Source organism: Macaca mulatta, chromosome 2 (genome assembly GCF_049350105.2).
Source record: "Macaca mulatta isolate MMU2019108-1 chromosome 2, T2T-MMU8v2.0, whole genome shotgun sequence".
Classification (NCBI taxonomy): domain Eukaryota; kingdom Metazoa; phylum Chordata; class Mammalia; order Primates; family Cercopithecidae; genus Macaca; species Macaca mulatta.
This window is the reverse complement of record NC_133407.1, coordinates 133,005,902-133,033,456: the sequence shown is the minus strand read 5'-3', so window position 1 is coordinate 133,033,456 and position 27,555 is coordinate 133,005,902. Positions and strand designations below refer to the sequence as shown.

Sequence of the window (27,555 nt, the reverse complement as noted above, 5' to 3'; positions counted from 1 at the left end):
CGGGAGCCCTACCCCTTCCAAGTTGGTGGGGTGAGAGCTCCCCAGTTGCAACTGCAGCTGCCCAAGCTGTGGCTGCAACCCAGGCACCTCTGTGCTTCTGGGAGCTGAGAGTAGGCAGGAGCCCTGTTCTCCTGAGTGGGGCTGTAGCCGCCGAAGTCCTGGCTGCAGATCTGGGCCTCCTGCTTCACAAAGCAGGCAGGAGCCCCCCACCCTGGTACAGCTGCAACTGTTCAAACTGCGGCTGTAGATCCAGGCATCCCTGCACTCTTAGGGGGGCCTCAAAGGCTCCACTTGCCCTTGCAGGCTCTGAGGTGCCTGTTCTAGCTGCCTTGCCTTCCCCCACTCCTGGCACCCACTCCAATCTCTGAGTGGAGTTGGGGCCAAACTTAAGCACTGTCACAGCCCAACCAGGTGTGTGCACCCTCAGGGCAGTGCTGACATGCCAGCCCCCTGCTGCCCTGGACCCCTCAGGGCTTTGGGCATAGAGGAGCATGGGAGGGGAAGCTGAGGGGGGTTGAGGACAGTTGAGAACTGGCCTGCAGGTGCCCCTTGGTGCCAGCAACCTGGGTGCCATGGATGGTCATGGCAGGCAGACAGGCTCCTGGGGAGAAGGTTGGGGAGTCCCCAGAGAAGCCCCACCTTCAGGCCGGGACAGACCTGAAGCCTGGGAACCAAGCTGCTAGTCCTGCCTACTGGAGGAGGAACTCATGGTGCTTTTATCTGGACCTGCCCATGGCTGCCCATGGATGAATCAGCACATACTTCCCTCCTCTGAGGCCCATAAAAGCCTCAGGCTCAGCCAGAGCAGGGCAGAGGACAGACAGGATGGAGAGACGATGAGACGACCAGCTGCAGAGAGGAGTTATCCTTTCTGCTGATAGCTGGAGATGACTGGACAACCGGCAGCAGAGAGGAGCTATCCTCTCTGCTAAGAGCTTCAGGGTCCTGCAGAGAGTCAGGAATACCAGCTGTAGAAAATAATAACCCTCTCCAGGGACTCCTCTCCACTGAGAGCTGAACATTTGATGGGATGACCTGCCTACAGATAGGAGCTAATCACTGTGCGTCTCCTCTGAGCTGTTCTAACACTTAATAGAGCTCCTCTTCATCTTACTTACCCTCCTCTTGTCTGTGTACCTCAGTCTTCCTGGACACAGGACAAGAACTCGAGCAAAGGCACCATTGGCCACAGAGGTTTCCAGCCAGAAAATCGACACCCCAAAGATCTTGTAACAATAGTACCTGGTACAAATATATAATAGCACCTGGTAGAATTCTAGAATGCATTGTGTCTTATAACCAGGCCTCCACCTTCTCCATCCAGCCCCTGTGGGAATCTGACTGGGAAGTCAGTCTTACAGAGCTTATGACCACTTCTTCTTTGTCTTGAACTGTAAATCATTCTTCTGTTGCTCTTCACTCCTTGTATTTGTAATCTCCTAAATAAATGCACTAAGATTATTTTAACTTCCCATCCCTTGCTCAAAACATCCTACCCCTTGCTCAAAAGGCTTTGAGGTAATTTTTTTAAAGAATTGTGCATAAAAAAGAAGAGAAATTCAAAGACACAGGAGAATGCAGTTGCCAAGATTTTTTGTTTAAAGGGAAAAGAAAGCTAAGGTGTATTTTATTTCAAGGAGAACCAAATCGGCAAATTGAACCGACAAAAACCTCACTGAGCAGGGTTCTGGTTTCATTATTTATTTGTTGAATGTAACTGGTTTTTATTTTTAAGTGACATTTTCTTTCAAATAAAGTAATTTGGAGCTTTTGATAAGGTCATCATAATGGAAATTAAGTCTTCCATTTTATTTCTGTTGATTTTAAAAATAACTATAAGGGTCCACAGTTGGTTGACGTTTATTGCTTTTTATTTTTAGAAGTTGGCAAAGAGATCCATAACTGTTTTTCCACCAGCAGTTTCCAGGTTTTCTGTGTCTTCTCCTCATGAAGTTTCCCAGCATGAATTGTAGGGAAATGTCCCTTTGGTGACCGTTTCCCAATATGGTCCCATATTTTCCAGTGTTTCATCATTCATATGAGGTGAGGCAGTTCTACAATCCATTTTAAGCTTTTCATTAGTCAAATCCTGAACCTTGGCATACTTTCTATCACAGACTCCAAAATATCTTCTTAGACTAAAGATTTTCAGAGGAAACCTCTATGGGATTCTAAATCATTATAATCTTTATTATCATCAGTGTAAGCGCTTCATAAGGGAAAATACGATCTTGGACTGAAGGAAAGAAGTAGCTCTTAAGATTTATTTTAAAATCCAAGACGCTCTGGCAAAGGCCTTAGAAGCCACAGGCGGTCTTCTCGCCTAAAATATTAGACTGTTATTCTCGCACCGACATGGGTTGGCAACATGGAGTCTTCCTTTTGACCCATGGACCTAGAAACATACATACTTAGTAACTAAGAGAGTACTTTTGGAACATCTGGTACCACCACTGTTGATATTTTTCTTTCAATGTACTGCCTTTTTTGAACTACAAAAAAATTTTTAGGAAGCAGCTTTACATGCCTACTCTCAAAGGAAGACCGATATTATTGAAACTGAACATTACTGGGATATTCAGTGCAATGAAACACACCGTGTTATTCAGTTCTTTCTAGGTCCTCCTGCCTAGCTGAGCATCTGCTGTTTCTGTACAACAGGGGATAGAGTTGGCGTTAGAGAAGTACTGAATATGTAGAAGTGCAAAACACTGTCACATATTAATTCAGAGGGATTAAAAGCGAACCAAAACAGAGTAACTGTTTACTCTGGGATGCCATGTTATTTAGGCACCCCTATGGGGATCATCTGAGGTCATTTCAGGCAGTGGCACAAGCCCCACCCTTTGACAATCCCTGGACGAAGGATGTACTTCCTGTCCCCTCTAATATATTTTAGGAACTGTTGGTTAAAGATTTGATTCTTCAGTTAAAAGGAAATTGGCATCAATAAGCTTCTAGAAAAATCTCCACTGTTTGAAATGTTCACATGAAACATGCTCTTTTAAGGAAGATGTTACAGCATTGCCCCGGTTAGACTGCTGTCATTTTCCTGTCTCCTTCGTTTTTCTTCCCAATCCCTCTCTCTCTTTTCTTCCTCCTCCCCCTTTTTCTCCTCCTTCTCATTTCTTGTTAGACATCTTCACAAAACAGTCACCTGTGGGAGTGTGGTTTTGATCATTAAGTGTGGGAGCAGACACACTTCAGAGGTCTCCAGGGCATGGCTCATAATTCCCAACTTAGTTTACTAAGTTCTGTGATATTCTTAGGGCCACATAGAAGCTCTCAGCAACAATGCCTCTTTAGGGTTATTTTTAAAATACTCTATCACATTACAGCTTTTACCCCCACCCTACTCCCTACCCCTTAAAGAAAGCTAGCATCTAATTAGAATAGGGCATTGAACTACAGGTCTGCAGGAAAACTTTTGCATGAGCAAAGCTAATAAATGTGTGTTCAGTGATTTCTGAAACCCAGGTGATGATTTTTATCCCCAAACAGAATTTCAGCTTTTAAAATAATTGGTGTGCTTTGTTTATTCAATTAGTTGCAGCTTTTGCATCATTTTAAAGAAGGAACTTGGCATTGGAAAAAAAAAAAAGATCTAGTCCACATTTATGAGATTTTCTGCTTGGCTCTGCCTGTGTCTCCTTCTTTTGAGAATGTCTCTGTGAAGCCTTATTTCCCTGGTTGCTGTAGGAGCCACTGTTTTATACTCTAGTACCCTGTTTTCTGCTGACTGCTAGTTTATCCAGAGGCGAGTACCTGACTCCAGCAAGGTCAACTGAAGCCCTTCTCTGGGATCAGATTCTTGAATGTGGGGCACTAAAGGTTGAGATTTTCTTTCTCCAGGGACTGAAGTTGTGAAAGGTGAAGCTTGAGAGTTGCCGTGGCCAAGTGTTCCTCCTTATAGGAGAAGTCAGTGAGCCAGGAATTGAAGTTGACAGGCAGAAAGAGTGAAGTGTCTTGGCTGCATTTGAGCCCCTGACTACATCCTTTCCAAGACCCTCTTTCCTCCCTGCCATTCTTACTGCCTAACTATTATGTGAAATATCAAAGTAGCCTCTCTAAACTTTCCTTTTTTGCTTAGGGATTTTCATACTGGGGTTCGTTCATCTATAACCAAAAAAGTCCTGATAGGTAACAAATGATCATTATATAATTGAGTCTCATTCAGTAACCAACCCTATCATGAGCAAAGAAAAAATATAAGCACAGGTCAGGAAATTAGCTTATGACACCTCAGACTCTGATCCTCACAACAGCACTAATGAGGTAAGTAATAACCTGGCCCTGTTTTATATATTAAGAACTGTGGCCCTAAGAGGTAAGGGCATACACTTGATGTCACGTTGCTGTGTATTGTGTAATTTAGAAACCAACAGCAAGACATTTTCTTTTTCCCTCAAATACATTCTTTCGGTCTAAGCTTAAAAGCCACTTCTTCCCAAAGCGTTTAGAATTCCTGGACCACATGAATTGCTCTGTCTATAGGCTTTCCTACCATCCTCTCTTTCCTCTTTCATAGCATTTTATCCCTGGTTTAAGCAGTTGTTAAACAGTCCCTCTTCCACACCAGACAGTAGTCTCTGTGAAGGCAGGAACTCTGTCTGTCTTGCTCACTCTTGCCCCTCATGTGGCATGTGCTTAATATACCTAAATGGTGACTGAATGGATGAATAATAGCACACGAGATCAGCAGCAATGTTCCAGTGTTTAAAGCAATCAGGGTATTAGAACGTATCTTCTAATTGTAATTCTTTGGTTTTTTCAGTGTTCAACATTTGCTGTTGTAATCATATATGTAGCATTTAGACTTGTAGCTTTGGGAACAGAAGTGCTCATAGATTAAGTACCAGGAATTCCACTGTTTCCCTGACTTTCCTTCTTTTGGGCTGGAGATTTTAATAAACTGTCAGTCACAGAACCATCCCCAATTCCCCACTGAACATACACTAGAACAACGAGAACCACTGCAGGAACTGAGCAGCGTTACTCAGGAACTTGACTCAGGGTCCTCAGATGGTAGTTTTGGAATGACTATTTGTAACTTCATGCTGCTGAGTTTCCCCAGATATACCCTGGTTCCTACTCTACCAGAATTGTATTGTTCACTCTGCCTTTAATTCTGGGAACTATCTAAAGCCTTTCCAATACCTTTCTTTCTTCCTTTCTTTCTTATTAACTTTGGTTTGCTAGAACAGGTTTCTGTCACATGTATTCAAGATTCTGTAGTAATACATGAGCTAAGACCAGGCTGAAGATGAGAAAACAGAGGAGAGCAAGTAATTCAGACCATTGCATAGATCACTGGTGGACTTTACCAACCCTTGGGCATTGGCAGTTTAGAAGAGAACTTGGATGACCGTAGGGCATCTCTAATTTTTGAATTGTGTAGGGAAGGTTGGAAAAGAGGGAGAAGAGAAGTTACGTTGCAGGATAGGAGAAGGCTCGGATGGGAGAAGTTTGGGAACCTAAGAGCAAACCCTTGAAAGACCAATAACATTTGTTAGAGGTGGGACTAGTAGAAGCAGCCTTCTCCTGTTGGATTTACTGGGTTTTCTCCTTATTGACTAAACCTTGTGTAGGGTGGCTTCTTCAACCCCTTGCCCAAAGCTACTTTGCTTTTCACCTAAATTTTTATGTCATATTCAGCAATGACAGATTTTCTTAAATTATATTAGTTGTATTAAACTCATTATTTAAAAACACTGTGAATGCCCACGTGGATGAATTATAAACCACCAGTTAAATCTTCAGTGGACACAAAAACCTAAGGATGTTGGGGAAATAAAAGTATATATACTCGAATGATTAAAAGAGAGATCGATATGGCTGGAGAGGCAAATTAGGGTCAAATGCAAGATGGCTATATGAACACCATATCAGGTATGGGGTTTGTGGAAGATAATCAAATCTCCAAGTTCAGAATGAGGAGTGAGATGGAGATTCAGATATGTGCTGCATTGCCAATGAAGCCAAATTGTAGAATGTAGTTTAGACTGGAAGTCGAAATGTACTTTATTATATTGTAACCCTGTAACTGGACTTTGGAGTCTAAACTTGGGAAGAGTTGACATGGTAGAGTGGACAGAGCCACCAGTTGGATAGAAGATTGTACCTGACCTCACCCTTGTCAAGCCCAAGAACACATACATGCTTACTGGAGGTATGGAGTATAGGAAGAGAGAAGGCCAAAGAAAGCAGAGGCCAATAATTGGTCTTCTGCCATCCTTGTCAGATAAATTACTCCTGGAGAGAAGGGTTAAAGGTTTTCCTCCAACCTTCATTCCTTTGGGGAATATCGTTTCTCTTCAATTTGCAGTCATACGGAGTGGGATTAATGAGTATAACCCCCCTATATGGAAGTTAGATCTTAAATTTCTCTTCTTTAGAAATAATGCTCAGAGGGAATTAGTCAAAAATAAGATTCCACCCCCCAAGTCAAAAAAAAAGAAAGACTCACTTGAAGGCTTGGACATGCTACTACAGCCATTGGTATGGATAAAACTTCTGGTCCTTTGGAGCACTCTACTCCCAATATGCCCAATATGGTAATACCTGAACATTTGATCCATGGCAAGTCCCCATGGGATGTCCTCGTAACACCAGACTGGTGGCAACCCTCTTCCAGGTCCCCTCTCTGCAGTGGAGATCTTTCTTCTTTCACTTATTAAACTTTCACTCCAACCTCACCCTTGGTATCCACACTCCTTAACTTTCTTGATAGTGAGACAGAGAACTTCTGGGTGACTTCTCAGGCTGCTGGCTATGAGACTGCTACACTGTGGTGCATTGGCAAAACTGTAACATTTTGGCGCATTGGCCAGAAATGGAAACATCAGAAGGGTATCAGTTTTGAATGTCAAGGAATCCAAAGCTTTGAAAGAACAGTTGTAATTGGCTGGTCTTCTGGTTGGCCTTTTTAGTGATCAATTATTGGCTGTATTAGTGAAGAGGCCCTTCCAAGATATTAAGAATGAGGGTGGAGATGCTGAAGATGTGATATATCCAACAAGAATCCAAGGGAGTTACATCTGTAATATGCAAAGAAAAAAAAAAGAAACACCAGCTAACAAGGAAGACATGCTGAACTCACAGTCTCTCATTTTAGTGACAAGATCTTCAGCTCTGTAAATGCTATCCTTGATCTTTCTGTTTTTGGAAGTGAAGTTACTCTAGAAATTCTGGTAATGAACCTGACAAAGAAATTCCCAACTTTAAGCTCCAGTCCTTTGGAAGCCAGTGGAAGACTCTCCATGGAAGGATCATTTCTAGTTGTCAAAGAGGCTCAGAGAATCTTTGCAAGTAAAAGCAAGTTCTCTTTTTTTTTTTAAAAAAAAAAAAAGGACAAATTTTACCAGTGAGGGGAGAAAGTAGAATAAATAGAGCCCCCAAAGGAATCTGCAGAGAAGCAATAACTCTTTGGAGTCAGCTGAGACCTTAGTACCTGAGACTACTAGAAGTGGAGAAACACTTCTGCCCAACACAGATGTTTTTCTTTACCTGAAACAGAAATGTGGATTTTTTTAAAGCACACTGAACAAATTCCATATTCTGAGTCAGAAGAGAGTGGATGGTGAAATCCCCACAATTTTTCTAAAAAGTACTCAAGCTGGTTCTCAACCAAACAATCCAAAACATATAAAGGAGCTCGTTGAGGAATGGTCACATGCTCTTCACTTAGAGCTTAGAAAAGAGACATTTGTTTTGGGGAAAAAAAAGGAAAGAATCATTAAATGGGGATATGAACAATTAAGTTTGAGATATCTTGGAGTCCTAACTAACCTTTATAGGACACACATTGACATTATAGGATCTTCTTCTGACACTAACCTATTTAAGAAGGGGTCATGAAATTAATAAGGCAAAAGATTAGTTAATAAAAATCTCAGCAATAGAGTGATAAGGGCTGCATTCTCTTGCTGAGCAGTGACCATTGCCATGAGTGAGGCTAGCTTTACACACCTTATCTCATTAATCCTTATGATCACCCTTCATGGTCAGTGTTAACTATCCTCATATTATAGTGGAGGAAACTAGCATTTGGAGAAGTTAAAACACTTTTCTGAAGTGATCCAGTTGACAAGGAATGAGGCTGAGACTTAGCCCAGTCTATTTGATTACAAAGATATTATCTAAGGAATAAAGCTTTGAAAAAAAAAAAAAAAACACTTCACCAAACCCCTTGAGAGAATCTTACCTTCTCTGTGACTTCAAATGATTAGAAAAAGAAGTAGCCTTAAGATATGAGAAGTTGGGAAGATGGCTATTATGCCATGGGCAATTTCTTAACATTTACAGTTCGTGTTTACTGCGTGTAGAATTAGAGTGTTGGCAAAAATCACTTGGGAAACTACCTAGATGGACAGTATTGCTGATGCAGGTAATCATTATTTGACTAAATTCTATTGTTTCAAGCCTGCTGGCCATGTGGGATGGTTTTACTACTACTTATTTAGCCTAAGTGCTTGCATAAAATGTTGATTCTCTTATTATAATTGTGCAAATTGATCGTATGAATCGGGTCATTCTTGTCATGCCCAGTTGAAACAGTCAAAAAGCTAGGGGGAAAAAGTACTTAGGACATATAACTTTGCCCTAGGAATGTAGTTCTCTTTGAGCCTGGCTACTCAAAACTGCTTGCCGTAGCCTGAGACCAGTTTTGTCTACAGCTGCTGAGATAACTTGTTGCAACTCTAGGACTAATTTACCTGTGGCCATTGCCCACCAATTGGAGCTTCCCAGCTTCCCAGAGCTTTACTAATACCAATGAACTTTCTCTTAAGACCGCAAGTAACATTCTTCTTTTTAAATAAAACCCTCAACCTTCTCTTTGTTCTTTGAACATACCAAAGACCACCTAGAAATGAAATTATTTCTTCTCAAATAAAGCATTAAATTAAAAAAAAAAAAAAACTAGTAATTTGAAGAAGAACTCGCAAAATGGTGTTTTACTATACAAAATGCTTCTCCAAGGAATAGAGTCATTTGGAATGAAAAGACAAACCAAACATTTTAGTATCTCTTCCAAACTCATCATGAGTATGCTTTAGAAAGAAATACACATCTTGGCAAAACAAAAGCTTTCCCTATTAATGTAAATATGATTTCCATAATGGACTGCACTGTGGTGCCTTCTCAATGTAATTGCAAGAAACCTCTTTGGCTGCACTGAGAAATCTTATTTACCACCATAAATAATAAACTTGTTTTCTGCAAAAGTAATCTCTTTGGAGAATACCAGTCCGAAATATTCCCATCATCTTGGAGTCTCTAATGTGTTTTGCAGCTGAGTGTCTTGGGGTATATTTCAACAAACCTCTGAACTAGATTTTCTGATTATGTCCCACAGAGAACTGTGCTATACTGCTGTTAATCTGAAACATTCACTGCAACACAGCAATTTGGTGAAATTATAATTGAAACAAGGTACTTGACCCTGAGGGGACCATAGAGAAAGGGATTTGCTTTGGTGGCTTCTCATGCATCATTTAAAACCTGCTGGCGCTAAATCAAAGTCTCGCTTGTATCTTAATTATACAAAACCTTTATCAACAGCTATTTCAGCTGGGCTGTAGAATGCTGTGCTCTTAGCTCTATCATTTTTCTCTATTTGTCTGTCTTTATTTTTCCATAAATTGAATTACTGTGATTAGTAACAATCTTGTGGAGTAGGGGCTTACTATGGGATTCTGGTGACCAGTGAGCAAAGTATAATTAAACCATTGTCATGCAGTTTAACTGAGGAAAAGAGATTTGAAATCAAGGAAAATCAGTGAAGTTCAGTTATTTCACATACACAAGGTAATAAACTGGGCCAGCAAGGTATTGCTGATTGCTGAGATCCTTCTGGGATTCACCTAAAAAGAAAAGATGAAAGGGATGTGTACTTTTACCTATATCTAAGTAAATAAGTTCTGCTAAATCGTGTGGGGAGGCACTTAAGAACATTTCTTTGAAATTTTGGTTACATTTCTGAGTTGTTTTAATTAAAGAGTCAGTTGAACTAAATCAAATTAAGCCTCTCTGCTTCTTCTCTAGCTGAGACTTCGTATACTGCATTCTGATGACTCCTTATGACCATTGCAGCTATGTTCCAATATTTATTTCTACCTTTTCCTTGTAGTAATAGAACTGGCAAATGGCCACCCAGAATAACAACTACATCCCCGAGCCTCCCTTGCAATTGGTTGCAGCCATGTCACTAAGTGAGATGTGTGAGATTAATTTATAGGTTTTCTTTTTAAAGAGATTGGGTGTCTGCATGTATGTGTTGGTAGGAATCGGAACAGCTGACTGAGATGAGAAGCTGGATGCTAAGGATGGCAGATGAAACTGTGCCCTGATGATGGTAGAGCTGCCTTAACCTGTCCAGGAACACCTCTGAAAACTCTTAACATAAGAAAGAAATCAACTTTTATCTGGTTGAAGTCACTGTATTTTAGGGTATCTTTGTTACATCATCCCAATACGATTCCTTACTCAGCTTTTGAAACTCAGACTATACAGGTCATAGGTCTGTATTGACGGCAAAGTTGGTTATTTTCAGCAGCAATTAACAGATACCTGGACTCAAACAGATTTACACAATGAAGCAGATTTTTAACTCTCAGAACAGCAAGTCCAGAGGTGGAGCAGTCCCTTGGCTTGCTTGCTTCAGTTGCTTAATAATATTAAGGTCTCAGCTTCCTTCCGCCTATCCTCTGTCATCTTTGGTAATAGCTTCATCTTCAGGCTAGTAGCAAATATAGCTGCTGCAGTTCTGAGCATCACGTCCAGACGGGATAGAAGTCAAAGGAAAAAGAGAGACAATTTTTTTGTGGCTGCTCCTTAAGAGCAGAAAATTGTCCATAAGTATCTCCCTTCCCCAGTAGTGTCCCTTTCAAGTTTCAACACCCAATATTTATTGCATTCCTGACCCTGTTACTGACCAGGGAAATGAAATTACCCCTAGGCCAAACGGGTCCATCTCTAGGATTTGAATACAAACAGGTCCGTATCTCTGGCTGCATGAGAGAGCTTAAGAAATAAACATCACTGGGTGGAATAACTGGGAAATGAGTGATGGGTAGGCCATCAACAGTGTCTGCTATGCAAGAAAACACTATAAAAGGATCTGAAAAATATAAATGAAAAGGGAAAAAGGAAATAAGTGGGAGGGACGTAGTCCAAACAAGACTATTCATGAATTGATAATTGTTGGAGTTCATGAGGGTTCATGATACTTTTTTCTCTGCTTTTGCATATGTCTGAAATGACCCGTAATTTAAAAAAATAAAACTTTAAATAAAAAGAAATAATCCCAGCAAAGCAACAGAATAAAAGGTAGCAGGAAAAATTTGGTCTGTTTTCATGTTTCAAGTGATAGCTAACATTTATTGCACATGTGCTCTTTGTCAAAAACTCTGTTAATCAGTTCAGAATGGCTTACACCAACAGGAGAATTTATTTGCTGGTGTGACTAAAACTTCTCAGGGTAGCTTTAGGCCCAGGTGAATGTATCCCTTGGTTCTGCTTTTTTCCACATTGGTCGGTGCCTAATAGTTCCTGACTGACTCCTATTTCTTCAGTGTCCAAAAGGAAACAGCACCCTCCTTTTTAGTATTTGTAGCAGAAGGTCCCCTGCTAGGATCCCATTTACCTAGCATGGATTCTGTACCCACACCTAAACCAGTCATGATCAGGAGAATGTGGTGCTTGGACAGACTAGTCATATTCTTCTTCTGGAGATGGGAGGTATATACTGGGGTTGAGAAGAGCTGAGACACTACAGTTGTGATTGTGTCACTTATTTCTCACAAAAAACCCTAGGCACATTCTTTTATTAACCCATGTTATAGAATTAAAAATGGAGGCTTGACAAGGTCAAGTGACTTGCTCAGTCATGTAGCTGGTAATGGGAGAGCTAGGATTGAAACATGGGAAGCTTGATTTGGGGGACCACAGGTTTCACTGCCTACAATGAGTGAAACAACTTTTTTGAACCTAGGTCTCTACTGGCTGTGAATCTCCATAGCCAATTCACAAACAGTCAGGTGCCACTCTAGAAGACTGTGTAGTGTGGTAGTTGTGAGCGTGGATTTTAAGAGGCAGATGGATTTGTGTCCAAATAATGCCAGTTATTTACCACTCAGATGCTACTTCTCTTAATAAGTCACAAGTGCTTCTTGGTGAAGTATTTCTTAGCTTTATTAGCTTCTTTCCAGAGATGGGAAAGTTGAGCTCAGAGAACCAAAGTGACATGTCAAATTGCAGACCCAGAGAGTACCTTCACTTCTCATTGGCTCCAAAGCCCATGCTCTTTCCATCTCACCAGTGCCTTAGAAACCATAGCAGGACCTCTGGGGGAGAGAGATGGGGACAAATAAGCATGTTCTGGCTTTCTAACTTTTGCTTTGCGCAGAAGACTGGGATTCTCATTAAGGTTTTATTTTTTAAAAGACTTCTAGCCAGGCACAGTGACTCACACCTGTAATCCCAGCACTTTGGGAAGAGAAGGTGGGCAGATGACTGGAGCCCAGGAGTTCAAGATCAGCCTGGGCAACATTGTGAGACCCTGACTCTATAAAAAATAAAAATAAAAATAAAAAATTAGCTGGGTGTGGTGGTGCATGCCTGTAGTTCTGGCTACTCAGGAGCCTGAGATGGGAGGATCAGTTGAACCCAGTAGGTCAAGGCTGTAGTGAGCCATGATTGAGCCACTGCACTCCAGCCTGGGTGACAGAGTGATCCTGTCTTAAAAAAAAAAAAAAAAAAAAAAAAAAACAACAAAAAAAGTTTTTTACTTTTCTGTTTGTTGATTTTAACTTTGTGTTATGAGAAAATACAAACATAAACAAAGGCAAAATGTATGATTATCATTCCTGTATCCAGCACGCAGGTTTCAACAATTATCAACTCATGGCCGACTGTGCTATATCAGTACCCCATTTCTCCCCTCCTTATTATTTTGAAGCACATCTCATATATCATATTATTTTTCTGAAAATATTTCAGTGTGTATCCTCAAAAGATAAGGACTGTTTTTCCACAAAAACAATATCATACCTTTAACATTTAAGAATAATCCAGTTTCTAATTAAACTAAAGAGCTTCTGCACAGCAAAAGAAACTACCATCAGAGTGAACGGGCAACCTACAGAATGAGAATAAATTTTGCAATCTGCCCATCTGACAAAGGACTAATTTCCAGAATCTACAAAGAACTTAAACAAATTTACAAGAAAAAAACAAACAACCCCATCAAAAAGTGGGTGAAGGATATGAACAGACACTTTTCAAAAGAAGACATTTATGCAGCCAACAGACACATGAAAGAATGCTCATCAGCACTGGTCATCAGAGAAATGCAAATCAAAACCACAATGAGATACCATCTCACACCAGTTAGAATGGCGATCATTAAAAAGTCAGGAAACAACAGATGCTGGAGAGGATGTGGAGAACTAGGAACACTCTTACACTGTTGGTGGGACTGTAAACTAGTTCAACCATTGTGGAAGACAGTGTGGTGATTCCTCAAGGATCTAGAACTAGAAATACCATTTGACCCAGCAATCCCATTACTGGTTATATACCCAAAGGATTGTAAATCATTCTACTATAAAGACACATGCACACGTATGTTTATTGTGGCACTATTCACAATAGCAAAGACTTGGAACCAACCCAAATGTCCATCAATGATAGACTGGATTAAGAAAATGTGGCACATAGGCCGAGGCGGGCGGATCACAAGGTGAGGAGATCGAGACCACGGTGAAACCCCATCTCTACTAAAAATACAAAAAATTAGCCGGGCACGGTGGCGGGCGCCTGTAGTCCCAGCTACTCGGGAGGCTGAGGCAGGAGAATGGCGTGAACCCAAGAGGCAGAGCTTGCAGTGAGCCGAGATCGCGCCACTGCACTCTAGCCTGGGGGACAGAGCGAGACTCCGTCTCAAAAAAAAAAAAAAAAAAAGAAAATGTGGTACATATACACCATGGAAGACTATGCAGCCGTGAAAAAGGATGAGTTCATGTCCTTTGCAGGGACATAGATGAAGCTGGAAACCATCATTCTCAGCAAACTATCAGAAAGACAGAAAACCAAACACCACATGTTCTCACTCATAGGTGGGAATTGAACAATAAGAACACATGGACACAGGGTGGGGAACATCACACACTGAGGCCTGTCGGGGGGTGGGGGCTGGGGGAGAGATAGCATTGGGAGAAATACCTAATGTAAATGACGAGTCGATGGGTGCAGCAAGCCAACATGTCACGTGTATACTTATGAAACAAACCTGCATGTTGTGCACATGTACCCTAGAACTTAAAGTATAATAATAATTTTAAAAAAGAATAATCCAGTCAATGTTAACCTAAATGTCTCATGGAATTTTGTATTTTCTGAAGTTTTTTTTTTTTTTTTTTTTTTTTGAGATGGAGTCTCACTCTGTCACGCAGGCTGGAGTGCAGTGGTGCAATCCCAGCTCACTGCAGCCTCCACCTCCTGGGTTCATGCCATTCTCCTGCCTCAGCTGGGAGCCCACCACTGCGCCTGGCTATTTTTTTGCATTTTTAGTAGAGATGGGGTTTTACCGTGTTGGCCAGGATGATCTTGATCTCCTGACCTCATGATCCGCCTGCCTTGGCTTCCCAAAGTGCTGGATTACAGGTGTGAGCCACCGTGCTCGGCTGAAGATTGTTTTTGAATTAAGGTCCAAATAACATCAGCTTTTGGGGATTGGTTGGTATGTCTATAAAGCCTCTTTTAATCTGTAAGTTTTCCCTCCATCTCTGTTATTTCCCCTTGCAGTTTAGACATTGAAGAAAATTGGTTATTTGACCTGCAGAGTTTCTCACAGTCTGGATTTTGTTAATTTCATTGCCATGTTGTAATTCAGTGTTCTGTTTGATGCTTGTTGGTAGTTGGATCGAAATAGTTGTTAAGATTCAGGTTCAATTTTGTTTTCTCAAGACTAATTTATTGATGGTGTGTGTTCCCTCACACCAGCTTCCCTGGGATTGCACTCTGCAATAAAGTGCTAGTACCCAAGCTTTCATTTTGTAATGGAACATAATCTGCATGCAGTAAGTTTTGACAAATGCCTACACCTATGTGACCCACCCTTGCATCCAGATCTAGAGCAACCATCAGCCCAGGAAGTTTCCTTAGGCCCCTCACCAGTCAATCCACTCTTCTCACATTCCTAGGCAACCACTGTTCTGATTTATTTCAGCATCAAGCTTCACCTGTCCTAGAATATCATATCAATGGAATCGTGGAATCTAACACATACAATTTTGCCTGGGGGAGGGCAAGGAGGTGAATTGCATTAGGAGCCCCATTGCATCAGGTGGTCATTCTGGGATATTAGCAATCAGTGATGGATCCATTAATTCGTTAAGAGCTGCAAAGTAGTGATATTCTAATTCTGTCAGTTTTTCCTTCCTGTCGTAGAAGGACCACTTCTATAAGAAAGGGGTCTCCACATTTAAAACATTTACAAACCATTGCATACTGAGTATCACATGGTCTTTACTTAATCTGTAGTCCCAGTTTCATGTTTTAGAGAAAAGAAAAAAGAAAAACACCATTCCCAGGCCGTATCTGCCTTAGTAATCATATATAGGTGACAGTTTACTTTCTGACCTGCACACAGTCTATGGGTAAGGGCACTGCTAATATTACCGCTAATATTACATTATCCTACTGCACTCACCTGCCAAGCTAGCATATTTTCGAGGTGCTCTCTAAATGGTCAAAAAATGCCTCTGTCCTGTTACCAGAAAACTTCCTGGCCAACATACCCTTCCCATTTCTGACAGAATAGGTATTGATGGGCAAAAAAAGTGACCAGCATGTATTTTTAATTACTATAAGCAAAAGTTTAACACAGATCAGTTGATCATTTATTCAGAAAGTCAATCTTGTTTGCTGCTATAACCTCAGAATTGGGAGCAGCAGAGTATGCACATGGTAGTTGCCCCACAAATATGTTTGAATGGGTACATGAGTTAAGTAAAGGGTATAGTGTACTTTTCCAAATGAATCAAGGTGAGGCTTCACCTATTCACTGTTTACTCCCTCTTGCTTCCAGAGTAGTGTTTCAGGAACCTGCCTGCTGTGGGAATAAGTGATTAATAATCTTCTGATACCCAGTAATCTTTCTACTGGGTGGATCTCTAATAGAGAGCCTTTCAAAGCTGTACTTAGGAGATAAGGCAGTCATTTCTTTGTGCAGAGAGAGTCCTAGTTTTGCAAATTTCCTTATACCTTTAGCTTTATGCATTATGAGCCAAAGTTTGCTTATGGACTTCCTTAGAGTCATGGTTACTAATAGTTGAGGAGTTTCTCTTCGGATAACTTATATAAGTAGAGTATTTTATGAAAGAGCATAAGACTTGGAGTCAGATGCAGTCTGGCTCAAATCCCAACCCTGCCTCTATTACATTGTGTCATCTCAAGTCACTACTCAGCCTAACTGGAGCCTTAATTTCCTAGTCTATAAGCCAAAGATAATAGCTATCCTAAAGACTTACTATGAAGATAAAAAAATAGGATCTATGATACACTCAGGTCATTGCTTTGAATATCACTCATTACATGAAAATATTTTGATCATGAACTTTAAATACCAGTATTTGTAATTATTTTGGTCTACCATGGAAGTGATGTATGGTACATGTACTTCAATGGACCAGAATTATGAGAAAAACTCAAAATATACCAAGTTAGAACCTCACCCAGGTTCCCCGAAAAACAGATCCCCCAGGCAAAACTGTATGTGTTAGATTCCACGATTCCATTGATATGATATTCTAGGACAGGTGAAGCTTGATGCTGAAATAAATCAGAACAGTGGTTGCCTAGGAATGTGAGAAGAGCAGATTGACTGGTGAGGGGCCTAAGGAAACTTCCTGGGCTGATGGTTGCTCTAGATCTGGATGCAAGGGTGGGTCACATAGGTGTAGGCATTTGTCAAAACTTACTGCATGCAGATTATGTTCCATTACAAAATGAAAGCTTGGGTACTAGCACTTTATTGCAGAGTGCAATCCCAGGGAAGCAGGTGTGAGTGTGAATAGTGAGTGAGCAGGGAGGGCAAGGAGGTGAATACAAGGAAGTGCATCATAGATGAGAAAGCTGGCTTTGTGACAAGCTGGCTACATGGTCTTCTAGGGGTGTCTTGGGAGAAGCCATATGAAATTATTATGCTTCTGAGCAGTGCACGGGGAGAGAGGAAGAAGAGTTCATCGATCATTTCCCTGAGAGACCAGGAGGAATAGCCTGCCACAAGTACCTCAGTCGGTGGCTGTGGCAGAGGCCTTGGGCTCCCTGGCTGTAGAGCGAGCCATTGCCAGGGCCTCTCAGGACAGAAACAAGGCCAGTGCACAGATACTGGGTGATGCACAAGTGACTCAGGTGTAGGCACAGGGAGGTCTATGCATGGCTAAGGGTAAGCTCTGCAGAGCCGAATGCATGAGTCAAGATCTTGTCTCTACCACCCACCAATTATGTAGCTCTGGGCAAGTGACTTAACCTTGCCAAGCCTCATTCTCCCTGTAGCCGTGCTGTTAGTGGCCCTGGGCCTACCCCAGAAGTTGTCTTCAGACAGTTCTCACGCACACTGACCAGGCTGTTTGTGTCTTTTACCTGAGGGCTTTCTCTAGCCATAGGAGTGAACTGCTTCTCCCTATGACACAGGCCAGACATCAGGGAAGGAGACGGAACATCTCCAGGAGTGACCCTCAACCAATGAGGAGTAAAACTGCAGGATAAAACTGCGGCCTCCTAGCCCCTCCATGGGAACATTCTGAGGCATGCTCACACAGTCTCAGACAGTTCCTGGCAATACTGAGCTTTGGTTACTTGCGGCTCTGGTTACTGTTCCCGAAGGCACCATGTTTTGGCATCCTTCCCTTCCCTGACTCCATTCCTCACTTCCCTACCTATGCTTCCTGGTAATATTTCCCAGAAAAATTCCTCGTCCCTGACTCCTTGCCTCAGGGTCTGCTTTTAGAGAGACCCAACCTTAGGACATCACCCATCAGCAAAATATCGTGAGGATTCATTGGGATAACATAGAGAAGGCCCCCAGAGCAGGCCTGCCTCTTACCAAGTATAAAATAAATGGAGCAATCATTTTGGCTATTTCACCTACAGGAAGGATGATACCATGTTATGTATCGTCCAAACGGGGCACTTTTGAGAGGGAAAGGTGGCACTCTGTTAATTGCTCAGAGACAACAGGTAAAAACTGGGGCCGTCCTGGAAAAATACAGGATGTATTATCACCTGACAGTCATGATTTCAGTAGAAAAGAGGTTTTCTATACAAAGGAAATCCTAGCGTAGCCCAAATACTATAAACACCCCTTAACTGTTTCATAATTTCACTGTTTATTTTAAGAGTCCATGATCTGTTTCTTTTTTTTTTTTTTTTTTTTCTTTTGAGACAGAGTCTCACTTTGTCCTCCAGGGCGGCGTGCAGTGGTGTAATCATAGCTCACCATGGCCTCAAACTCCTGGGCTCAAGTGATTCTCTCACCTCAGCTGCTCGAGTGGGTGGGACTATAGGTGTGTGCCTGGATAATTTTTATTATTTTAGAGATGGAGGTCTCACTGTGTTGCCCAGCCTGGTTACTTTTATTTATTGATTTATTGATTTTAGAGATGGGGGTCTCACTATGTTTCCCAGGATGTTCTCGAACTCCCGGCTTCTTGCAATCCTCCCACCTCGGCCTTCCAAAGTGCTGGGATTACAGGCCTGAGCCACCAGGCCTCACCAATTTCACATTTTTATGTGTCGTTGTTTCTTAAAGTGGAGGTGTGTACTGTGTGCTTTATTGCCTTAAAGAGATAATATTAAACCTCTAGTTTGCAACTGAATGAAAATGTCACTTACAAAGAACTGACGGGGATATCACACACACAGAGAGGTGCTTTAGATCTAAACACGATGGAAGGAACTATTCAGACTCTTCCTGGTAGAGTAGCAAATTGAATTTTGAGAGACCAGAAACTTCAGATGTAGAAAGCTAATATCCAAATGTGATGCATTTGAAAGAATATGAGAATTATTGTTTAGATAGTGTTGACCAAGAATAGCCGTTTCTCATGGTGAAAATAAGAAATGTAGAATCTCAGCTCCAATTAGAGCTGGAAGGAGCCCTATGGATCATGTATCTGGTGGTTCACAAACATCTCTGCTGCTGACGTCACTTAGAGGAGCTTTTGTAAATCTGCAGAGAACTGGCCCTTACGCTGGGAGGCCACAGATGGCCTAGAGGAGGGCTCGGGAAGCTGTGTCCTGTGGGCAACCTGGTCAAATCCAGACACACCCATTTGTTTCCATATTGTCTGTGGTTGCTTAGGTTACATTATGGCAGAGTCAAGTCTGAGTAGTTGTGACAGAGATCATATGGCCTGCAAAACCTGGAATATCTGGCCCTTTATATTAAAAATTTGCCTCCTGCTAGCCAAAAAGAAACTGTATTTTAAAAAGCTTTCCAGAAGATTCTGGTGTGCAACCAGTTTTGGGAATTACTGATGACAATTTGTGTCCTCCGTTTACAAATACAGTAATCCGAGAGCCCCAAAGAGTGAGGTGACTTGCCCAACCTTGCTAAGCCGAGACAAGACTGAGGAACATCTCACTTTTTAAACCTCATCTTCCTACCACATCACCCTGTCTCTCTAAAGATGCTACTACCTTCCGTTAAAAATCAGCCTCTTCACTTGACCATTGTGGAGCTCAGCAGACAGCAGTCGGTTCTCTGGCCAACAACATTTGATGATGAATAATACAGTGAATTGGCTTGTCATCTGGCATCGTAACTTTCACGCATGCCAGAACGCCTTCCCTTTGTCACGGGCACCATCTGGGTATAAAACCATGTGGAATTTCCAACAAATGCCGTATGATAGACATGTGTGATGGAAATCTCTGAAGCGAAAGGCTGTGGGGAATGAGAGGGGTCATGCATGCTGACAGAGAATCATTTATTCCTTGGTTCATTCATTCAACAAACATTTACTAGTGCCTTACTATAACCAAGCACAATGCCGGGCACTGGGCATTTAGTCTCTCTGTTCATGTATCCTATAATTTGATGGAGGTAAACAATAAATAAAAATAAATAATGGATAACTAATTAAATAGATAAGTAGATAGAGACACCTACAGTTGCTGTGAGTTTGTTATAGACCAGCACAATTCAATAGGGAACACAAAAGAGGTAACAATTGCCAAGTGCCTGTTATGCCCGTGGTAGTCTTTTGACATGTTATGTATGTACTGACTAATTTAATGCCCGCAACAGTCCTGTGGAGGTAGATGCTAATAATACTTTAACTATCGTTTTGCAGATGCGAAAACTGAGGCACGGATTGGCTCATTGTTTTGCCCAAGGTCACATGGCTAATGGTGAAGCCAAGATTTCGATATATGCAGTCTGACTCCAGAGTTTTTAATCAGTGTGTTTTGTGCCCCTGATAAAAGGATGCCAATCTAAGAAAGCACCATTAAAGCTGTTCTGGTATCTTTCACAAATGCATAGCACATACAGGCATTTTATAAATATGTAATGAATGTATGAGTGGATTAAGGTATACATATATCTGTATATTCTTAAAAATTATGTCTAGCATAAAATGCGCTGTAGTGAGTCCTGCATTATCCATCCTCATTTTTTTTCCTTTCTGAGTATTTGAGCTATTACCAGCTATTTCAGCCAAAACACTGCTGCACTTTAATAAGAAAGGTGAAATGCAATAATTAGACAGAGCTCATTAAATCAGTTAAATGATTCTGAAGTAGGAACCAGAGAACCATAATTTACTGAAATGTTTGAAGTATTAGTATGCAGTGAGAATAATAAAAATATGAAGTGAAATTCTTACAAGATCGCTGCAAGAAAAAAGGCAGTGGATCATAAACATAGAAGTACCAATGGTGTATTTATTGCGTTTTGTTAGCACATAAAGCACTGTGTGTTTAGCAGGAAGTTAAGCACATTCAGAGTCTCAGGAAGTGTGTGTGCCCTAGAGGTTTGTAAGGATCAGATTCTTCTGAGTTGATTCCCCATTTCAGAATGAATCAGCAGGCAGGTGTTCTTCAAACCAGTTTTAAATGACATCTTTGTGAATCGGAAGCAGTGGGTCTTTGGAGCAAATTAGACTCCTTTTTTTTTAAACCAGCCCATCAGCTTCAAGGTTAGACTGTTTTTTTTTTTTTTTTTTTTTTTTTGCCACCTCATGGAAGACCCACATTCTCCCTAGGTAATAAGAGTAGAATCTACCAAGTACACTGGCTCTGATTACAAGCGTGTTTTTCCAAACCATGTTTGAATCTTAACGGCCAACTTTGGTCCTCTCAGTAATTAATACCCTGAAGATATCCAAATACTTGTTCTGCTCACAGGATATTTAACCATGTCAGATGAAAGGGGAGAATTTGACTGGCTATATATTTTTTGAAATCTTCAAATCCTGTAACATGATTAATTAGCCCATCAAATGTCCGCCTTCCATGTTCAGTCTTCGTATGCTGAGGACACATTGTAGCTCTTCCCTACTTTTTGGCTAACCCCTACTTTAAGGCTCAGTTTAAATGTTGTGTTCTCAGAAACCCATGTTAAATCTCAGACTAGACTAGTTTTTCCTGTATTTTCCCATCTTTCCTGTCCTTTCTGTTAGTATAATTTGCATAATCATTGTTTAATGCCTCATGCTCTGTGAGCATAGACTGTGTCTATCTAGTTCACCATAGTATACCCAGCCCACATGGCCCAATGTAAAAATCTAATCAATAGTCATGTAATGAGCACATGTATCCTAGAAGCTAATGAGCTCTATTTGACTCCATCTATGAGAGCTTTCTGGGCTCTGTGGTGTAATTTTTGTTATTAATTTGCCATTTGCTTACGAACTCTTTTAGTGTGAGTTCCTCCAAAGCAGAACCTGAGACAGTATCTTGGGTGCAGGAAGCTATTTTGGGAGAGGAGATTCCCAGGAAGCAGGAGAAGGAAGTGGAGAGAGTGAACAAGAGATGGAGAAAAGCCAAGAAAGATGGCTTCTATAGGCAACAGGGGCTCCTGTCTGCCAAGTCTGCAGCCCAGAGGCTGAAGCATTTATCCACTGCTCCCCATTGTTGAGGGCTGCCCCTGGCGGGTGTTACCTCCTCCTAAAAGCAGAGAGACAAATGGTGGAATAATGCGGTGGGAGCTGTCCATATTGCTAGAACTGTCAACGTCAGCTAAGGCTGAAATTAGGGAAATGTGATTGTGGGGACAAGGGTCGGCTACTAAGCCAGAAAACTTCTTTTCTAAATATACTTTCTAGTCTAGATAGAAATGGTAAACTGTGCTTCAGAAATAATTCAGTGGACTTTTTAAAACTTTTTAATATAAAGAAAAACATCCATTCTGTTTGGAGGACAACATAAATAATTTAGGGGAAAAAAAAGTGGCACAAGATTTTAACACTTCAACCTTGGCCATGTTACCATTTTAGTGGAGGGCAGTAATGACAAGCAATGTGCCCAAAGGGACACACTCCCAGGACCCCAAGTAGATGTTCAAAACCTGGTAGAAACATTGTTGCTTTTTTTTTTTTTTTTGGTTCCCAAGTTTCATTCAAGAACTCATACAAAATATTCTGGATAAATGAAATTTAATCCTCATCTTCCTCCTCTTCTTCGTCCTGGTTAATCTGGAAGTAATGTAATTCATAACTGTCTTTGCTGTTAGCAACTACGCACAACCAGTCACGTAAATTATTATTCTTCAAATATTTTTTGGTGAGATATTTCAAATACCTTTTGGAGAAAGCACCTCAGATGTCATAGTGATCTTGCTCTTGCTCCTTTCGATGGTCGCCACCCCTCCCCCAAGGTTCCCAGCTTTTCCGTTCACTTTGATCCTTTCTTGCAAAAACTGCTCAAAATTGGCAGCATCTATGATTCCATCTTCTACAGGGTGGGTGCAATCAAGAGGAAACTTCAGAACCTGCTTCTTTTTTTTGCCCCCCTTGGCCACAAGCTTTTTCACAGGTGCCATGGCGGCAGTGGAGTTAACATTGTTGCTTTTTATGTGGACTAACATTTTATTTTCTCTATCTTCAATATAACTTATTTTCTCTTTTTCTTATTACAAAAATAAAGCATATTTATTCTGGAAAATTGAGAAAATACAACGAAGAACAAAGAAGGAAATAAAAGCCATTTATAGTTCCCTTACCCAGATACAGCCATGCTAACCGTTTTTTCCTTTCAGTTCTTTATCCAGACATTACAAAAATATAACCGTCCTGTTCATACCACACTTAAAATTTTGCTTGCTGTGGACATTTTTCTATACTGGTAAACATGAACAAATAATTCCTTACTTTTTTTCTTTTTTCTTTGTTCCTTCATTCCTGTCTTTCTTTTGCAAAAACAACTTTAACTTTTCATGGTTACAAAAGTAATACATGTTCATTGTTAAATACACACACACGTGTGTGTGTGTTTGTGTGAATTAGACAGCACAAAAGGAACTTATACCATTTAAAGCAGGAGTCTGCAAACTTTTTCTCTATAGGGCCACATAGTGAATATTTTTAGCTTTGTGGGCAACACAAACTCACAAACTGTGTTGCAGCTACTCAACTGTGCCATTTTAGTACAAAAGCAGCCATAGACAACATGTAAAAGAAAGTGTGGCTGTGTTCCAATAAAACTTTATTTAGTGAGTCCAGGGTCTAGTTTGCTGACCCCATCTGGGGGAAAGCACTAATAACGTACAGACACACGCTTGCTTTTTTTTTTTTCTCACAAAAATGGAATCATACTACATAAACTGTCTTGTATGTATTTAAATATTCATTTGTGTCTGTTGTGTGCCAGCTCATAAACAATGGTGTATACAATGGTGAACAGGACAGACAAGGACCGTGCTTTCCTGGAGTTTACTGCAGGAGACACGATTAACATAGTAAGTGCTCTGAAAGTAATGAGGGGGCTGTGATGGAGAAAAATCAGCTTTCTAGTGTAGCATAACTTTTGCAACCAATCTCTTCTTTACGGGCATTTAATTTCCTTAATTGTTTCTATTATAGACTACACTGTCATAAACATTTTTGGGACTAAGCCTTTATGAAAAACCATCATTTTTCCCTTAGGCTAAATTCCTTGAAATAGAATAGCTGAGTCAAAAGGCATATGCGTTCTTTTTAGTCTTTTGCTGAGCATGATCAAACTACTTTCTAGAAAACGTATATCAACTTACACTTCTACCTCGGTTGGCGTTTTTTTGTTGTTGTTTTGTTTGTTTATTTGTTTTTTGTTTTTCTCACTTCCTTTGTGCAACGACTTTGAGTTTCATGAATTGACAAAGTAAAATGAAAGTGTCATAAATCTTAGCTGTGAAATGGAAATGAAGAGATAGGGAATCATATCATATGAGGGAGAGGAGCCCTGTTTCAGATGTTTTGTCTCTGGGGGCATCCTGTGATTCAATCCCTATATAATAGTTGGAAATAAATCTCAGAAGTTCTTTACAGATACTAGGCACCAGTTATTAACTGCCTTCACTATGTGCCAGAAACTAAGCTAAGCCCTTGATGTGCATAATCTGAATTAAGCCTCAAAGCAAAATGGAACTGATGTCAAGTCGTTCTGATTTAAGCCTCAGAACAAAATGGAAGTGAGAAGCTACAAATGGCCAGGTGATGGTGGAATAGGATCCTGAACCTACAGTAGAAGTCTCAAGCTGCCAGCCCTGTGGTTTGTTTTCTTTGGCTCACATAGTAGGAGCCAGCACAATGTTTAAAAATTTATTAACATAGTTAAAAACATTAAAAAATTGGAAAGTGTCACATAAAATCCATAGTTAAAACTTCGGAAAAATTAAAATACCTAGCCACACTTGGGGTCACATTCCTACTTGCTGTTAGTTGGGTAGAGTCAGGGAGTATCTCCTTCTACACACGGGACAGGAGTTCCTATGATGATACTATTGAACTGAGATTAAAGCCCACTCAAATTCCTCCTTCTTCATTGCTACTGTTATCACTGGGTATACGGCAGGAGAATGTGTTCTGCCTCCTCATCCAATCTACTTCTCTTACTTATTTGATTGCCCTGGGCTGTGGGATGGTATAGGCCTGAGGAGGAGGCAGACCTGGGTCCAGCCCACCACTGCGATCCCGCTTGGGTCCTAGTGTGGGGGACACATCAATGCTTGCTTAGGTGAGGAGATACCAGGTTCTTGTGGGGACTCTTGTTTTCTAGGCTTCTGCCTCCCTCCTTTCACATCCATTTTTCTCACTCATCCTTTATCCGTCATCTGAATTTCTTTCTGGTACATATCACTGCACCTTTCTTGGCCACATGGATTGCCTTTCTGCGTTTCACCTTAGAGAATGCACTTGGCCAGGACCTGCTCTCAAAGGGTCAGGTCATCATCTCCTCCTTTTTCCAGTTCCTCTCTGCCAAATGCCATGCCTCCAGCCAGGTCACGTGCCCATCTCTCCCCCACTGGGAATCCATGACGAGACTGGTCTTCTACAGGTAATATTCCTGGGATTTTTTAAACTTGACACTCTCTGTGTGTCTCCCTAGGCTAGAGGACAACTCTGATAGTCCTAGTGGCTTTGAGAGCCAGAGTTTGGCTAGCTCCAGGAATCACTTTGTATTTTATTTATTTAGAACTGTATTATGCAGCCAAGGAGTCTGCTTTTACATACATGTGGTTTCCAGGTACCAGGCGCTATGCACGGTGCCAAGTCAGAGGGTACCAGAGAGCAAAGGACAATCTGAGAGTCTGAAGGTGCCATCAGAGAGTAAGGACCAAATGCAAGAGTATGACCCCTGCACCAGGAGTAGATTCAGAAGGTCCCTGACACAGAGCCAGCCAGATGAAGGAGGCTTCTATAAGGTGCTGCAACACAAGACACTGTACATAGATACAGCTTGTAAAAACACCAAATCAGGTCTTTTAATGCCCATCTACTCAAGCCCATCTCTTCACCTCTTCCCTAAGCCCACCTGACTGTCTGTGTCTTCAATAAACTCTCCCATCCCCACACTTCTGGAATTGTGTTGTCCAGTATGGAAGCCATTAGCCACACGTGGCAACTGAGCATCTGAAACATGGCAAGGCCAAATTGAGATGTAGTGTAAATATAAAGCACACACTGGATTTTGAAGTCTTAGTAGAAAAAATAGAATGCAAAATATTGTATCAATAAACTTACATTGGCTATATGTAAAATAATAATGTTTTGGCTATGTTGGGTTAAATATATTACTAAACATTCTATTTTTCTTTTTTACTTTTATTAATGTGGCTGCGGAAATCTGAAAATTACACATGTGCCTCTCATTTGTGACCCGTGTTATGTTTCTGTTAAATAGTTCTGTTGTAGAGTACTCCCTGACCTAGCTACATGAAATGTGCTTCTTTATGAATTTGCTATTTGCTATATATTCTCAGTCTCTAAATAGGTATAAGACAAGACTAATGTCTAGTTTCTCTCTGTTTCATCAGTCTCTGCCCAAGTGTCCCTTTTTCTATTAGAGATCCAATGTGTATTTCATAATGATTCTTTCATTCACTTGACAAATATGTGTTGAACTCATACTCTGTGACAGACTTCCCTGGGAACTTAATAAACTTTAACTCAATACCTAGCATAATTCTGACAGGGTAGAAATTATTAGCTTTGTTTCATAGATAAGGAAATTGGGGTAGAAAGTCTAAATGACTTGCTCAAGGTCACCCACTTGGTAAGTGGCAAGAAACAATTTCACTTTCGTCCAGCTCCAAATCACATGCCCTTTCTACTTAAGCATGCCAATCCTGTTGATCCTTCACCTCTACCCAGTTGCTCCCTCAATACTATCTTCTTCTTTGTGTATACACACTTATTACAATGCTTGTTAATAGTTCATCTTTCCAGTAGACTTCATGTGAGGACAGAAACTATTCATCTTCCGATCACTGTTGTATCCCTAGTACTTTGCACTGCCTGGCACTTAGTAAATATCGGGTGAACATATGAAGGAATAAATGATGATACCTTCTTCCTCCTACCATTATAAAGTTTGTGTTGAATTCCATTTTCCTGGAGAGGATACAAATTAGAATAAAACTCTACAGCTATCTCTCAGCAACTCAGTGTCTCAACAATATTGTAAACATTTGTTTTGTATTTTATTTATTTAGAGCTCCATAAGGCAAAGAAGAAATCCATTTATGTGAGAGTCTGGGAAAGAAATCTCTCCTTCCCTGCTTGTCTCTCTTTCTGCACATTATGTTATCTCAGACCAACATGACACAACCAGCCACCTGTCTTTTGTCAAAAGAGAATATGCCTCCTCGCAACAGCTGTGTGCTGGCTGTTGCCAGAGCCTTAACACAAAACTGGGACTGGTGGGTTTTTTAAATTATCTTGGCATAATTTTTTCATTATGGAAGTGATCTCTGAATAGGTTGTAACATGCCAGGACCACCTAGTGGTTATAAGAAGGAAACCATCTCACCCACCAGAGAAGAAAGGCAGCCTGGCATGGAGAGAGGAT

The 27,555-nt window shown here is 41.0% G+C and overlaps 1 protein-coding gene and 2 pseudogenes across 2 annotated transcripts in view; 2 read left to right on the top strand and 1 right to left on the bottom strand.

Moving 5' to 3' along the window:
* The window catches only part of LOC144339264 (uncharacterized), a 102,690-nt gene that overhangs the window by 56,161 nt on the left and 18,974 nt on the right, over positions 1-27,555 (top strand). The gene's annotated exons all lie outside the window — the stretch shown is intronic.
* LOC100423837 (RNA-binding protein 43 pseudogene) lies at positions 583-11,127 on the top strand (annotated as a pseudogene). Its single transcript, XR_013414482.1, has 3 exons — positions 583-710; positions 1,143-1,229; positions 6,831-11,127. The product of XR_013414482.1 is annotated as an RNA-binding protein 43 pseudogene (transcript).
* Positions 22,658-23,050, bottom strand: LOC114676376 (large ribosomal subunit protein eL22 pseudogene; annotated as a pseudogene).